At 38.5% G+C, this 16,653-nt stretch overlaps 1 protein-coding gene across 2 annotated transcripts in view; it reads right to left on the reverse strand.

Annotated features, from left to right (window-relative positions):
- LOC107084745 (tetraspanin-9-like) overlaps positions 1-16,653 on the reverse strand; it is a 276,339-nt gene that overhangs the window by 185,234 nt on the left and 74,452 nt on the right. The window contains exon 3 of one of the 2 annotated variants that reach the window (XM_015374740.1): positions 5,298-5,357. The exons of the other annotated variant lie outside the window; for it this stretch is intronic. The gene's annotated coding sequence lies outside the window, so the exon portion shown is untranslated. The remainder of the gene's footprint in view (positions 1-5,297; positions 5,358-16,653) is intronic. 2 annotated transcript variants of the gene reach the window in all.

A 16,653-nucleotide genomic window follows, 5' to 3' on the forward strand; every position in this document is an offset into this window, starting at 1 on the left:
TAACTATTAAAACCTTAGTTTTCAAGTCAATTGTGTTAAAGCATTTACTTTTTCATGGTGAGGCCGTTGATAGACGATACTGGAGCAAAAACTGTTATGATTTCAATTACCTTAAAGTACAGCTTTGGGAGAGTAAGCTAGTTACAGGAAAACAATCATTACATGGGGTTCTGAGGTGGGCTGAGAGTCAGGTCATAAATTAAATTTGCCTTGGCTGAACACTTTCCTTCACCGTGGGCTTTGAGCAATAACTACAAGAGAAAATATTTTTGGAAGAAACATCCAATCCAAACTGTCACTGTAATCGAGCTTCTCAAAAATACTATATATGATCCGCTTAATTACCATTCCAGGACAGCTTAATAAACCTGCAATGACATTTGTTGGCAAATAAAATAATTCATTTTGTCATTTGCATTCACTCCAGTCAGCTCAGCACAAAAAGCTCACTGTCAACGAGCAAACGAGTCATTTGTCCATTAGCAAGGCAGGAAAAAAGGTAACAAACAAAAACAGATGAGCCTTTGTACATCCATTATCAGCTCTACTGCTTTATAGGCCTCAGAGGCTCCCACACTCTTAAACAGATGTCATGAAATGTTTAAAGCTGAGCTACACCGAGACCCATCAGCATAGTAAATGTGAAGTGGGAAGAGATTTAGAAGATTTAAAGTAATGGAATAATTACCATGAAGAAGCACAGCACAGCAGAGTCATGCACCACTAGTTGTGGCGACCTTGGATTCCATCAATATCATTGGTTGGGTCTATCTTTTACCAAAGAAAAGGAAAGGGGAAAGCAGTTTGGAACCTTAGGGATAACTTAAAATCAAAGCAAATCTAAGTGTAATGAATGGATTTTAAAATACAAGAAAATAAAGACAGTATGAGAGAGAAAAACAATTTAGACAAAGATCAATATAAAAAGAAGGCAAAGATCATAAAAAGTCTCAACTCTTATCCTGATCTTAGAGATACTGTAACCTTTGAAGTCATTTCCAAGGCATTAAGAGAAGAACTGTGATACGTTCCGCTCTTAATTGATTTGTTATTTGCCCCAAGGACTGCGTGCAAGTGTTTATAGAGAGCAGACGTGACTCTTTCTGTGTGTTTGGGATCTCTCTGATGTGTATTAGTGCTCCACGCCAGATGAGAGTGCTGTGATTGTGCTGCCTCTTAGGTGAGGAGAGGTGCACTGACAGAGATAGAGATAAAGAACGGTGGGGGATATAAACATGGGTGGCCATGGAGGTGAAAGGGTCAGAATGTGTTTGTTAATCAACAAAGACTGTGGCAGAATAAACTGAGGGCAGCTTTGACAATCACAAGGCAGAAAACAGCCTAAGAACATGCTGACAAAACAGATAAAGGATCTCCCTCCTCAAATTTCACCTTCTCAGCTTCTTTTCCTTTTTCTCATAATCAGTCTTCCATATGGCCCGAACCCCCCTTCCTTCCCTCACCATATCTTAGTGGGATTTGTGATCTAAGATCAGTATAGCTGTAATGCCCTTCTCACTATCTGACAGATGATATAGTCTGCCCTTTTGGCTGCAGTTGGAATGGCTGCAGATCAATACCCAGACTGGCTGCTTGTCAACATTCACACAGTCAAGCAGACACCCGTGCACATGCCCAAAAACACTCAAGTGTAGGACCAGCATCAAAGCCTCCCCGAGCTGGCTGGCATTTTCCGGAACAGGACCTGGATGCTTGCAACACAGCAGGAGGGTACATTCCCGGGATCATTCCCAGCTAACAGCAGCAGGGTGGCTGAAGGATGACAGCACTTTGGAATTTTGCACACAGATTCTAATGGCCCCATAGCGGAAGTTATAAAGTAGGTTGAATAGATGGTCAGGCTAACCAGCTGAGCGCAGAATATTTTAGAACTTGTTCGGCTTAGTTATATATGAGAAGAAATATAAGGCTTTGTTTTCACTGCTAAAGAAATGCATCCTCGGTTGTGTTCCCAACATGTCTGGTAAACAGAACTTCTAATGGTTTTTTATTGATAAAATACTTTTTATTTTACCAATACTCTAACTGTACTGAGGACGTCCTAGTCTAATTCTCAATTCTGGATGCCTCCTGGACCAGCCATGTCCTATTGCGAGGAAGCCTTGTGGAAGACATGCTGGAGGGACTGTCTCTGAGCTGGCCTGGTGTTGCCTTCAGATCGCCCAGAGAAGCTGGAGGAATTGTATGTGTGCATCGGGAAGTCTGGGCATCTCTGCTTAGAATGAATGTTACAGACAGACGGACAACGGATGGATGGGAGCAGGAGTCTAGAGACTGCCCTGCATCATAGTACCGCATCCAAGAAACTTTACACCTCTCACAGTTCAGTCAGAGAAAATCTGGATGCAGAGGAGCTTTTACACCTTAAATTCACTTACATTGATGGGTAAGTAAATACTTTCAGCAATAGAGTGTAGCTTAAACATTTACAATCCTGGCAGAAGAAAAACAAACTTTTCTTCCTGTCATATTTGTGTAGTTTATTAAAAAAGACTGCAAAGCAATTGCAACTGCTAAGAAATACTTTAAAATCACAAAGCAAACGTATTTGTATCCGTATTTGTTTGCATTAATATTCATTACAAAGACAAATTCTTCATATTGCCTTGCAGCAGAAAGATCATTTGCAAAACTCAACACAAAAGACTGAATGCACATAGTTATACAAAAATTTGGTAAATCATTTCACATAATTTATTTTGACAGTAAAATATGTTGCAGCAAAACCAATTTCATGTCAAATAGAGCTGCTCTGTGACCCAGCTTTTTCACATACACCATGCTTCTCTGCACACACTTTTCTAAACACAGCAGATTTTAAATGACCTATGCAGATAAACTTTGTCCAAGAATGGGTTCATATTGTTGTCTTTCAAGTCTGTTATATCACTGCTTCTTGCCACATAAATAATAATTAGTTGTATAAATAATGCAATCACAGATTTGACAGGCACAATTACTCTGACACCTCTGCACTCAACTTGTCTGCCGCTTCCTTCTCTCTCAAGCAGGTTGTAATTTATTGGCTCTCAGAGCCATCACAGAATGAATCAATGACCAATTACAGAGATCCATGTAAGGTCTCTGGTGCCCTTCAGTGCATGGGGCAGTGTTCAGATTGGAAAATAATTATGTAAAATGCCACAACAACAGGAAAGTATTAGCAAGTATTTTTCAGCAAGTAGAAAACACATGAAAAGGTAAACAGCAGAACAGTGTAGTCTTGTACTCTCCTACAAATCCACTGAAGCTAGAGAGGAGGTTTCAGGGATAGATGGAGGGCTGGGATGATCTGCTGTTTGCTACTATGGAAGTGTGTATTTAGTATAAAGCAAATCATTTAATCACACCCATACCATATGATCATTTCAGTATGAATGTCATGCAATGTGTACTCCGCTGAATAGCCCTGTTTCAAATGCCCCCGTCGTTGTTTCTGCCTAATTGCACTTTTAATCATGTTGAGCACTGACAAGTCTTTCAGTCCCTTTTGTTCCCACATGTTTTTTTTTCTGCTACATGGAAAGTCTATTGATCCTGCCCTGAAACAGTCTCAGCTCAGCTGATTAAAGAGGTGTGGGCACAGATAAAACATCTCTGAAGACAAAAACGAAGGGGAAAAAACGAGGGGAGGAGAGGATATGCTAAAGATGTCAAAGTCAAAGATAAAAAACGAACAAGTGGGAGAACAAATTATGTTTTCCCTGTAGGCAGACATGGAGAATCTATATCGTTTTGTTTGATCCTTTATTTTTTTATTGCTGCATAATGCTTTTACGGGCCGGGGAGAAGCCTCTTTATTCAAAACAGAGAATGGCTTCCAATGTCACAAAGAAAAAGAAAAATATTTAAATGCACATTTCAACCTCAGAACAGAGAAAAGAAATGAACAATTACTAAAAATGTACAGAAATCAGTGAATTACCTAAATCTGATTATTTTAATTCACCTTTACCTAATTGGGCTGCCATTGTGCGGCACTCATGGAGCAGTTATGTCCATGGGGTTTTTGCAGTGTATGCCAATGCAAATTAACACTATTTATTTGGGTTCTTTACAGATTACACTCTTAATATTAATGACATTTTTGCAAAACCAAAATCTATTTTTTTTTCCTATTTGACTCTGAACAGAAAAAAAACAATAGAATTTCCACAAAAAACAAGTGGACTTGTCTTTCCCATTTTTAAAAAGTTTAAAAGAAAATGTGTCACAGCATCCTCTCATATTCATATAGAAAGGAAACTTGCAGTTGCAAGACTGTGCAAATGGAATAGGAGAAATTCGTATTAGTTTTGAACTTTGAGGAACATAAAAGCAATAAGAAAAGTTTCATCCTAACAGAAGAAGGTTTTGAAAAACAAGTTTTAAGAAGCTGCACACGTAAAACTTGGTCACATCTAATCAGATGCAGAGAGCTAAATCATGCTGATAAAATTCAAAACCATTCAGGATGTGATGGACTTCCTCTTGCTCATAAAGACGTCAGACTTCTGTACGTTCTGGGAAATTTGTAGAGATTCTTCAAAATATTGTTCCAGAAGCATGTAGATAGATCAGAGACAAGAATTGAGTCATTTGTCATTCTTATGCATGCTCATAAATATATCATAAACTACACCTGCAGCCGGATTCTTCAGGAACATCAATGTCTCTTTTGGGTGGAAAAATAAGCTGTACACATCTTTATTCCACTGTCTGAAACAACCATGACTAGTATCCTGCTGTGGAACCTATGCCTTCACAAAAGACCTCCTGAACCTTTCTTTTGCACAGCATAGCCTCTCAGAACTTTTCTCTTAGTCTTGGCTCTGCCAGAGACATTTTTCCTGCCTTAATTTTAAGGCATGCATTATCTGCGTCTCAGCTAGCTCCTTGAAGCTACTTTCCTATTTAAAGCCAGAAAAACACATATTACATCAGGGACTTCTAGGTGGTTATTAGTAGGGCACCCTTACTTTTACACGGAGTGACTCATTCTCACAGTTAATCAAGATTTCTCACCTTGTTGCATTTGTATCTTAATCATCTCTGTGCTCAAAGCTGTTCCAAATGCTGCGTTGTGGGGATTTAATTAAAGGCATTGTGGAACTAAAGCATTTTGTCTTCTGAGGGGCCTTGTTAAACAAACAGAACATGCGCACAAGATTTTAGGGGAAGAGTGCTACCAAATCCTCCTGGGCAATTAAAGAGTCTCTGTTTCATTTTATTGCCATGTTAGCAGATCATCACAGCATCTGGAGGAGGAATGTGGCAGGTGGAAGAAGAGATCTTACCTTCCACTGGAGACTGAAAAAGCAGGAGACTGTCAGCTCCTCAGAATGGGCTGGTCCAAACTGTTGAGACAAACAATGTCTCAGATTCTACTAGCTGAAATTTTACTTTTAGAAATATTTACATATTCCTTGATGGGAAATAATAACAAGAGTAACAAATCTTAAAATTATTAGTGGTTCCATTTGTGCTTGTTTTACAACATTTTATGATTTTAAGTGGTGTTTATAAACAGTGTTCAATATTTGGAGAACTGAATTTTGCAGGTATTTTACATGATAACAGCCAATTAAATTAGTAAACTTGTTCTTTCGGGAAATATTTTAGGTACTCTATCCAGAAAAAGATCCAAAATATTTCCCCTTAAATGTAAGGGCTGGTTAACTGCCAGGTGAAGCTCCGCTGATGCCAGTTGGGCTGTTGGTTCACACATTGTATAGACTTCATCTATGCCTCCACACTTTTTTAAACAAAGTGGAGGTGGGAGTTAACCATCATACCTGCTATCATTAGATCAGATTTTCCATGGAAAAACTTACAACCAAACAGCAAAATAAAACAACACAACTATCCTGTTTTTATCAAATAGGTGTGACTCATACAATCAGCAAAAACAAAAACACATAAAAAACTAAAGCTCAGATGTTCTAGCTGCACCCGTCACTTCCTAAGTAGATGTGCCAACTACTCATCTAAGCTGTTCCAAACTGAGTTTATTTTTTCTCCCATGTATGAGTGTTTTGTCACACTGGTTTAAAAGCTGATCCTCTGCCGCACAGGTTAGGAATCCTCCCCCTACACAAACTGCATAGGCATAATTATCTCAGTGGAGAATGATAGAATGATGCACTCATAACAGGGTTTTTATAAATGAACAAAGCTGAGCTGTTATTTTAATTTTTCTTGCATTCGGGTGTCAAGGTTATGCAGTTTTAATCTGTGACTCTCTTTATTGCTTTATTGAGTATAGTGCAGTTTTTAAAAGAGGAAGAAAATTAGACATGTTTGCCTTTTATCAACCTAGCTCAATGGCATGATGCCTAACCATCAAACTAATGGTGCTGCTAGAGCCTGCTGCATGTAGGCAGTGAGTCCAGCAGGTATATCTTCTTTTTCTCTGATCAACACAGAGGTAATTATAGTTCAAGTGACAAAACAGATGCTGCCTTTGAATTAAGTGACACCAACAAGATGAGTATTTTATTAAAGTGGAATATGAATATTTAAAAACAAACAGTTCTGATAAGAAGCTTTCACTCACATTGTATTTTGATGAAAAATATTTAAAAACACATTCTTATACAGTCAAAGATGTCTTTAGTTTAGTGCAGAAGAAAAGACAGATCTCCTGCAAACATAATAATAACCCTGGCAGACATAGATGGACAATTATAATCATTTAACCAAAAACATTGTGACTGACAGGAAATGGCCCAGGTATCTCCTAAAGGACATATAGGTTCATTTCTCATCAAAACAATTCATTTTGAAGAAAAACCCATTGAAAGTATGTGTGAATGTATCAATCTTACTGAAATAAATATAGTATTTCAAAATTATTCTTTCTATAAGTTTGGGTCCAAAATAAATAAATATTTACTTCTGGTTATAATGTGTCAAAACGGAAGAACTCTCTGATAGCTCTGAGAAATGGCTTTGCTCTATGTTATATTTCCTAAAATTAAGAGGAACAAAAAAGGAATAAAACAACATTAAAAATTTTTCAAACCTTTAAGCCAATGGTCTCAGACTCAAATCCTCAAGGGGATGTCCTGCAAAATTTAGATGTGTCCCTGCTTTAACACACCGGACTCCATTATGAGCTCATTAGCAGAGTTGACTGCAGCTAGTGTGGAAGTTCGACTATTTTTATTTTTTCCTTTCTTTTTAAAGCTTGCTTTCTGCTGTCAGGGCTTTCGCGCGTTCAAGCCGCTGCATTCTTCATGGTGTGAGGTTCATGTTTTCACAGCACTTCACTCTTCTTTGCAATCTGGGAGGTAAATCTGTTTAAAAGCACTGTTTCCAGAGACATTGCGCTCATGAAAAGTCAGGCTATTGTCATAATTACATAGTACTTCTAAACGTTTCATCGTAACCAGCATCTGTTCTGAAATGTGTTGAGGAGGAAGCCCAGATGTTGGTCAAAGGGCCGTTACGCAGACAAAAACAGAGTGTATCAGCATGATTTTCCGTGTAACATTGACTTTTCTGAGCGTAACAGCCCATTACATTGAAATGCACTGGAAAGAACCCTGAGAAAAATCTACAAGTAGTAGGAAACTGGCCCCTAAAAGTCTGAGACCCGAGCTTTAGGCATTGATGACAATTTAATAAAACAAAGGGGCTTGGAGGCCACGCAGAGAATGCAACTTCCCCTATAGTCAGGTAAGTTGAATTTTTGCTTGTGGTAACCATGTTTATTTCTTTATGTTATCTAATTTCATAATTTTTTTTTTTGTCTGTGTGTCCTCCCTGGCAATGTGGTAATAAGAATTGTTGTCTTAATGCCAGCAAGAGCCCAACAGATTTTACTCTCACAAGTGAAGTATTATTGCTTTTGCCATAGTGCTCTGCTTGGTTTATATATGCAAATAGTTGTATTATCTCCTATCATTTTATATGGATGTACAAAAAAAGGGAGCAAAGGTGAGAGAAACAGAAGACAAAAGAGATATACTGACAAAACTTAATCAGCGACATGTAAAAAGAACAGCACAACCAACTGATATTAAAACTATGGATACATGCAGCAACATACAGTGTTGATTAATATGGAATGCATAAAGTGGTAGCTAAAGATAAAAATTGGAGAGTATGTAAGTAACCTGATCCAAGCACCTGTAGGTGTTTGAGAGAGTGTGTTCATGTGTGTAAGGTTTATCCATTGGGAAAATAATCAGTAGTGGTTGCGAAGAGCCAAAGACCCATCTCCCCGGAGCACCAAGGCAGCGCACCAGAGGATACAAAACCCCAGATGCCTAAAGGTACCCCTGCCATTAGATGGTAATGTCAATGCCCCCCCTCTAACTCAACAGGCACCAGGCTCACTAGAGGCCCCAGAAGGGCCAGACACCCGGGCAATTACCATTTAACGACTGAACTCAAGCGCCATACCCTACAGAACCGCCAGGACACCTGCCCAAGGGCGAGACACACTAGGAACTTCAAAGCCCTGGACCCACCCCAGGCCCACCTAGGTAACAAAGTTTAGCATTAGCAAAAGTGGACATAGCATCTGGCCGAAACAGTACAGATGGAGATTGGAGCACAGCAGGCAAATGCAACTGCGCCACTTCCTGGCTGAGTGAAGGTACACTTAAAGCAATGTTTTTTAAGACAATAAAACTTTGCAAAAGCACAACGTTAAAGCCATTCAGATGGCTTAATCATGATGCTATAACATGAAACATACATCGAAACCCTGATGTATGATTAGAACACACTTTTGAGCCCATGCCACCAAGAAGTAGAATAAATCTTACGGTAAAAGGTAGTCATTACCAGTGACAGATAGGTGTACCAAATAAAGTGGCTAGAGAGTGTATATGAGGGGGATCTCCCACATCACTGAATGTATGAACACAAAAACGAAGGCTCTCAATGTTAGAAAGTATTGGTCCAGCCTGGAGTTATCTTTAAATTTTGAACTGCCTTCCCAGCCCAAATGAGGCAGAGCTTGTTTCCATCAAGTAACTCAGACCTTGGCTCTAGTTTTCACTGTGCACGTTCCAAGAATAATCTGTCAACTGGTAAAAGGGTCAACTAAAAACCTTTAGAAATTGACCTTACATTCTTTTGCAGGACACAGTGTAAAAATGTTAACAGGGCCAACGTGTCAGGGTGAGAGCGTCAGCCTTGTGAGCACATGTATTTGTCCTTTTCATACCATTGTTACAGTGCAAATATGGATTTTCGGAGTTTTCTTCATTCTCTGTCCGAAAAAGGATATCAAATATATGCTGCACCAAGCAAATAAAGTGTTCTCAGAGCTGCAGAGCCAAAAGGAAGGTACACAGAATATCAAAGCGCCTGCTGCCCAGCATGAATGATGGTTCTCCATGACCGTCTTCAGATGAGCAGGGTAGGAGAAGTCCGCAGGCTGATTTAGAGCCTCAATCTCGCACAAGAGGGGTCACTTTTCGCTCAACAGTATGACTTACGAGGACATGGCTGCTAGTTTCATTTCCATTTCAGTTTGAGGAATGATGGCAAAGTTCCAACCCATCTGTAAAGGCTGTTGTGTGAGCTTGTGGAAGGACACTGATCTGTTCTTAATACCTTGTAGTAATGTGGTTGTTATATATTTTATGACATTTTCTATAACTTTGAGATATTAGGATATTTATACAGGAATGCAGAAACACATTTGTTGGTGGGAGACATTTTTCTCTGAAAAAATATGACAGATGAGTTAAGTAAGATTCATTCTGCAACAGTTAAAACTCCTGTGATGACAAATTTGTCTAATTATGTTTTAGTATTGTCTTTATTAACTTGTCCTTCAAGTAAATATATTAAATGTTACATTTAAAACTTTGAAAATAGATTTATTTGAGTTATTTAATTCAAATAAATCTCAAAGACAAATCTTCTTCATTACGATTCATGATGTCATTATCTGTCTCATTTCTGTTTCATTCTGCCCTCATGGCTGCTGGTTTACTATTGTTTCCTACCTGTGCCTCTGTTCATGCTGACTGCTGATTGTCCTCACCTGTGCTGCTGTCTACATAAGCTCCTGCCCTGGACTTATTCAGTGCGAGATCGTCTGTAGTCTACTTCTGCCACAGCTTTCAAGCTTCAAGGGTGCTGCCTGGATTGTTTACCTAATCAATCTTGTGACCTTTGCCTAAAGCCTGTTGGCTCTGAGTAAGACCCCTGGAGCACCCGACGTCTGCTATTGTCTTTGGATTCTGATTTCAGCCTCATGGACTCTGGACCTAAATTTACCTTCTGTCTCTCATTGTTATTGACCTGGAATAGCTTATTTATTTGATTACTGGATCACGGATCTCTGTAGAGTTTGTTTTCCTAAAAGGAATCTTACCCTCTGATGGTATACTTGGAACCTTATCATCTAGTATTTGTAGCCACCATTTTAGGGAAGCCCTACCCTAGTCCTCAGGAATCTGAGTTGGACCTTCTTCAGATTGCTCACTTTTCTCCATTGTGAAGAACCCATCTCACGTTATCCAACACTACATTGGTGCAAATTCCTATTCCTGGTTCGCCCACATCTCGCCAGTCTGTCTTTTTGCAGACTTTGATGGAAGCTGACAACCCTATATGGCCTCATCTCAGTATTATTGTGAATAAACTTTATAAACATTTTGCAGTTTTATTGTCATCTGCTGGGTCCTATCTGAATCAAAATCATGTAAGACAGACTAATTATCAAACAGACTAATCACATAACACTGACCAGTCCAGATGCAAAAGCACTGATAAATGTAAAAACAACCTGCCATAGGGACTTCATATAAACTTACACATTAACCTGAGAAACAATCTTCTCCTTCACCATCTTCCTCTTCTTTGCAGCTGTAACGCTGTTTCTCTGTCATTAAAGCGCATTTTCCATTTCTTTTTTTATTTCTTCATTAAAATCTCTAGTTCCAGTGGCGTGAAATAGGCTTGTTTATGTTTAAGATTATGCACTTAGCAGACGTTTTTATCCACAGCAACTAACAGAGTAGACACAATTTTACAGTTATCATCAATATGACAATAAGTAATGAAATTTCATTGCATAAGGCTTATAACAGTGTAATGATAATGCAGTTGGGGTAGATAAACAATACCAATATAGGCACTTCCTGTTGCCTGTTGTCATGGTGACTCGTCAAATCGGGAGTCCACTGAGAATGGCTTTTAATACTCACTACACACATGTTCAACTCTGAGTCGAGCTACTTAGAGTTGATTGAACTAATTCATAGCAACCATTGGGAAACTGGAAACTAGATCAATTTAGAGTTGAAGATTTGAATCTGAGTTTGTTAAACGTGCTTCATGAAATGGATCCCTGGAGAACATTCCAAGAATTAAATGACTTATGTCCAAGCAAGATCTAGAACAACTCACTCATGCATCTAGCTTTAGTGAGAATGATTACTGGAACAGTGTCTTCACAGGTTTGCCTAAAAAGTCCAACAGACAGCTGCAGCTGATCCAAAGCTATGCTGCCCATGTTCTCACAAGAACTAAGAAAGTAGAGTACATCGGCCCAGTTCTGAAGTCCTTCCACTGGCTCCCTGTAGCTCAAAGTATAGACTTTAAAATTCTCCTGCTAGTCTATAAATCATTGAATGGATCAGAACCTCCATACACAACAGATTTATTGGCAGTGTATCAACATCCCAGACCACTCAGGTCTTCTAGTTCAAGCCGACTCTGTCCACCCAGAACTAGAATTTGCTTAGAGCTTCCTTTAACTGTTGAAGTCAAACTGTTATCATTCAATTCGTTTAAGGTACTGTTCCAAATGTTATTTATTTTACTACCACCTTTTATAATGGTTTTATCTGTATTTGCCATTATTCAGGTTTTATTTTTTTCAATAATTCAGGTGAACCACTTTGAATTGTCCTTGTACTGAATTGTGCTTTACAAATAAGCTTGAATTGCCTTGCAACACAAGTTCTATCTAGAGTGACTTCAACCTACTGCCTACAACCTAGTGATGCAGGATCCTTTCATGTCGATGTTGGCATAGTAGACATGAATAAATATTATATATTTTGGACACATCAAAATGTATAAAGCAATTATTTATATATTTTTCCTGTTAAATGAATACTTCCATTGTATAAAAAAGTAGATGTTATGTGGATTGGGGGTGTCGGAAAAAGCCAAGCTCCTAATATCAATTAAAAGAAAAAAAAACTTTTTTCCTTAAAGGAATGAGGGGAAATGTGCTACTTCAACACCACCACTCTGGTAGATGGTGCCATTGACCTCATTTGGTGTATGGCGTAGCACCACTCCTGTAGATGAGCCAGTCACAGTGGCAAAAGAGGACCCAGAAAAAATGGCTACTAAAACAACAAAATAATTGAATGATCAGTATCTTCTGATGAAAATATAAAACACTTGCTTTTTTATCTCAACATTTAATTTTGAAATTAGCTTGGTAGAATGTGGCAACATATCAGGATATTGCAAAATGTTGACGAAAATGTTGTACTGTATAATGATAAGTATTGCAATGGAATACTCAGCCCATATATGGATATATTATCCTTTTTGCAAATGAATTATTTTGATGAAATAGTTTTAGCTATGAACTTTAATTACGTATGTAAGATAATGCTCTTGTTTATTCAGCTAGTATTTATAACAGCAGCCACAACAAATAGCTGAAATATCAAAATATTCTTCTTTTTTAAATTCAGCAAAACTACATAAAAACATGCATCCATTCATGTTATACAAAGACCCTGTTGATATAGAATAGAAAACTCAGCCTTTTCAGCAAACAGCCACTTATCAGTTACTCATTTGGCGATCAATAAGATAAAAAATTAATAAATAAATATAACTTTTGGTAAAGATCTTATCTCTTGCAAATTTAACCGTAGCCATAAAGACTTAGAAATTATGGAAAACCAGCATTGAAACTGTTTTGAAGGATAAGAGCTGATGATCATACTGTACACAATAAAAACAGAAAAAAATCTAAAAAAAAACAGATTCTAAAAAAACAGAGAAAAGATCAGTGACCAATCAGCGAAAAAAATACTCAAACCTTAGATTGGGCTAAAAACAGAAGGCAAATAGGGACACAGGCAACAAAAACAACACAGTTTGTTCTTCCCTTTTGCAAATTGAATTAATCGAGGCTCCATTGACGTACTGTGTAACAAGACAAACATAATTAGATTACATCATTACTCCTCATCATTATACGCTTGCTTCCTTCCCTCTCCCTGGGGAACCAGGAACAGCCAACTGGATCATCAACTCTAAACAGTGGCCACAGAAAAGCAAGATGGCTGTCATCATTAATTCCATTTAACGACTGAATTGTGTTTCTTGCTGAAATTCTTGCTCATGGCTCTAACGCTCCAAAAAGTACAGTTTGGCTTGAGATGTAATCACCATCTCCCTGTGAGCTATATTTACAATGTGTAACTATTCACTGTTTCTGGAGTTTGTGTGATTTAGTGGGCTGGCTGCTTGATCTTTGCCTGGGCTGCAGTCATGATAAAGGCGAGTTATGCATGAGTCTGTGTTACACAGCAGCCAGGCAGAGAGGTTTCCCAGCATTGCGGAAGTTCACCCCCAAGTTCAAACAGTATTCTTCAAATGTGAAAGATATGTGACTTGTGGATTCCTGCTAAAATTCCCCCATTGTCAGGGCACAGACAAACAGGGAAACATTAAGAAACTGACAGCAAGACTTGATGGGTATAAGACTAGGAATGAGATATGTAGCCTTGCAATGAGGACCCCAGAAAACTCAATATGGTTGTTTTAATAGGATTGTACAGTAAGGGGCGAGGTGTTGAAAAGCTGCTCCCGTGCTGTGTGTGGTAATGGCCTATCATTTTCTCATGGGAGAGAGCACAACCCTGCAGCTGTGGCGTGCCGAGAGCTTCCACAGCTGCTGAGGAGGCGGTGTCAGCCTTCCTTGGCACTCATCGCCAAGTCAGCTGAGAACGGCTGGCTTCCCCGCACTCTGGGAAACATGAGTGTTAAAAAATACGATGCCGTGTATGACTAGTCAGAAGGATGTGCAATATGGCTCCCAAAAAAAAGACATTCTTACAGATATGTCAGCATTAAATGATTTTAATTTAAAACAATCTGAACTGTCAAGGGAAAAGTTAAACAGCCACAATATAGTTAGAAATATGTAATGTAATTTCTCAATTTTATACGGCTTTTACCACCTATACAGTAGATAGATAATTCCATCCTTCGTTTAACTTCCCATAAGTCATATGAATAACATGCTGCAGGGAGTGTTACCCTCCATTCCATACTCAGTCTTCTTTTTCACAAATTGATAAATCGAGACATAAGCATGCTTAATCTCTGTTCCATGTGCAGCTGTGGTAGGGGCACAGGGAAATTGAAATGACAGGATGTGGAGGGAAGCCCGTCCGGGAGAAATGGAGGCATCACTCCTTCATTTATAGAACTGACAGAATATTGATCACTCTTCCTCCAGGCCTTGAGGTTCAGAGGCCTATCTGTGAGCTGCGGTACTGCTGACTCTGCTGAACTACCACAGCCCAAGGGTTAATCTAAACAACCATCATCTGTAAAAACTGCTCTTAATGTACCTTGCCAATTTCTTCCTCATTTTATCTTTTTCTTCAGACTTTCTCTTTCCATTCATTGAGACTGCTCCAAGCAGGATTAGCTTCAAATGTGTTGGTTTGGATTATTTTCTCTTGACCATCTATCCTTTTCCATCTCCACCTCTCATTAAATCCCATTTTTATTCTCAAGCCATATACTCCTAATAGTAAATGTGGTCTAGCTCTGGACTTCATCCTTCATCCTCTACAGCTATGAGAAAAAAAAAACCCTTAGATTCAAAACTTTTGACAGTTGGATCTGCAAGGTCAAACTCAGACTTGCTCTTCTCTCTACATATACTGCAGACCTGTCAAGGCCTGCTCCAGCTGCACTATCTTACAGCATCAAACATAGTAAGAAAAAGCATCAGATGGTGCTAGAAAATAATTCAAGAATTCTAAAAAGCAGCAAAAATAAATAAAATAGAACACAAAGCATTTGTTCCTTCAGTTTCTGATTGTATGTATAAAGTTTATGTTTAACATTAAACAACGTTTATAATCATACAAATATGATTTTAAAAATATTTCTTTTTTATATAACTTTATTCATTCAGGGGAAAAAGTTATGCAAACACAACCATCTTCCTGTCTAACTCAAATCGGTCTGGTATCCGACTTCATTTTAAATCACATTTGAGGTATGAATTGTATTTATGATCCTGAATACAAATCATTTCTGATCTTTTGGAATTTGATTTTAGTGGGAACAACCAAAGTGCATTAGATGTAACTTCTGTGTCACTTTCCATTGCATTCATCACAGCTTTGCGTTGCCCAGCAGAAAATGGCAGCAGTTAGTAAAACCATCGATCGCAGGGATCGTTCTGCACAACAGAGTCCTGCACCGTGTCAGGTACCGTACCATAAAAAGGTACATCTACAGGTAGAAAAAAAAACAATATTATTTCACAGGAGCGGGCACGGATATATTTGAACAAAATGCAGGTATCATGGAGTTACAGGATGAATTAAACTTATTTTTATTTTCTTTATTTATAATCTCTACATCTTAAAAATAACCTTCTTACTTTGGCCAATTCACAGCTGTTAATCTGTGAGCGCAGTATGCACTGGATGTGAGCGTGAGGCAAGGTTCCTTACTGCTTCTGTTATTATAAACGGCTGTGTGTACACTTTGTGATCAAGGGTAAGGCTGCACTTTGTTATTTACGGGTCTGTGAGGTTATAGACCCTGAACTTTTTCAAACGTCCGTTTTGGTCCCCTGCATGTTTTACTGTCCAAAAACAATGTTACCCTAAAGTATACAGACATTCATCGAGCACAGGCAGCAAGCAGAGAACTGCAGTTTAAGCTGAAGCCAGCTTCTCTGAATATGGACTGCCCATAAGGTCCTGATTGGCCCACCATCTTTTCATCACCGCTGTTACTCCTGAGAAGCTCACTTTACAAACATCTGATGCACCACTGAATCGGGTCTGTGATTGAATGGTCAAACACCCTACTTGCCCCACCCCCCCCATGGTGAAATCCAAATTTAGTCCATCATCATATTTACCAAAAATTATATTGAGATAGAAGTTTTGGTCATATTGTTCAGCCTTAGCCCAGTCTAATGACAATCAGTCTGGATAAGGACTATTAAGCAATTTATACACTCAGAGAATCACAGTAGCAATGTTTATAGGGACACAAGTACTCAGAATAAATACAATTGTATATAAAATGTGTGATGTATATACATCAGTCTGAATATATTGATCTGCTTCAGCAGGATCGTAATAAAATTGTGAACTGACAGAGAGGTGAATCATTCCGATTGACGATCTGATCAAAGCGTGAAAATGCTTGTTAAAATCCAGTTATTCTGAATGAAGAAGGCTGATCAGAGTGTGCATATCCACCTAGTGTCAACGCATCATATTTCTGCTTTGAGTAGCTAGTTACTCTGGCTATCAGAATATTTAGATCAGCATGTTTACATAGCATGTTTTATTTCAATCTGCTGTTTTGTTTTCCATTTATGTCCTATATAAACAGTTTCATCTAAAGTTCTATGGGTCTAGCTGATCTTGGTTAATGTTGAAG

The sequence above is a fragment of the Cyprinodon variegatus genome, unplaced genomic scaffold (assembly GCF_000732505.1).
Source record: "Cyprinodon variegatus isolate N-32 unplaced genomic scaffold, C_variegatus-1.0 Scaffold108, whole genome shotgun sequence".
NCBI classification, from domain to species: domain Eukaryota; kingdom Metazoa; phylum Chordata; class Actinopteri; order Cyprinodontiformes; family Cyprinodontidae; genus Cyprinodon; species Cyprinodon variegatus.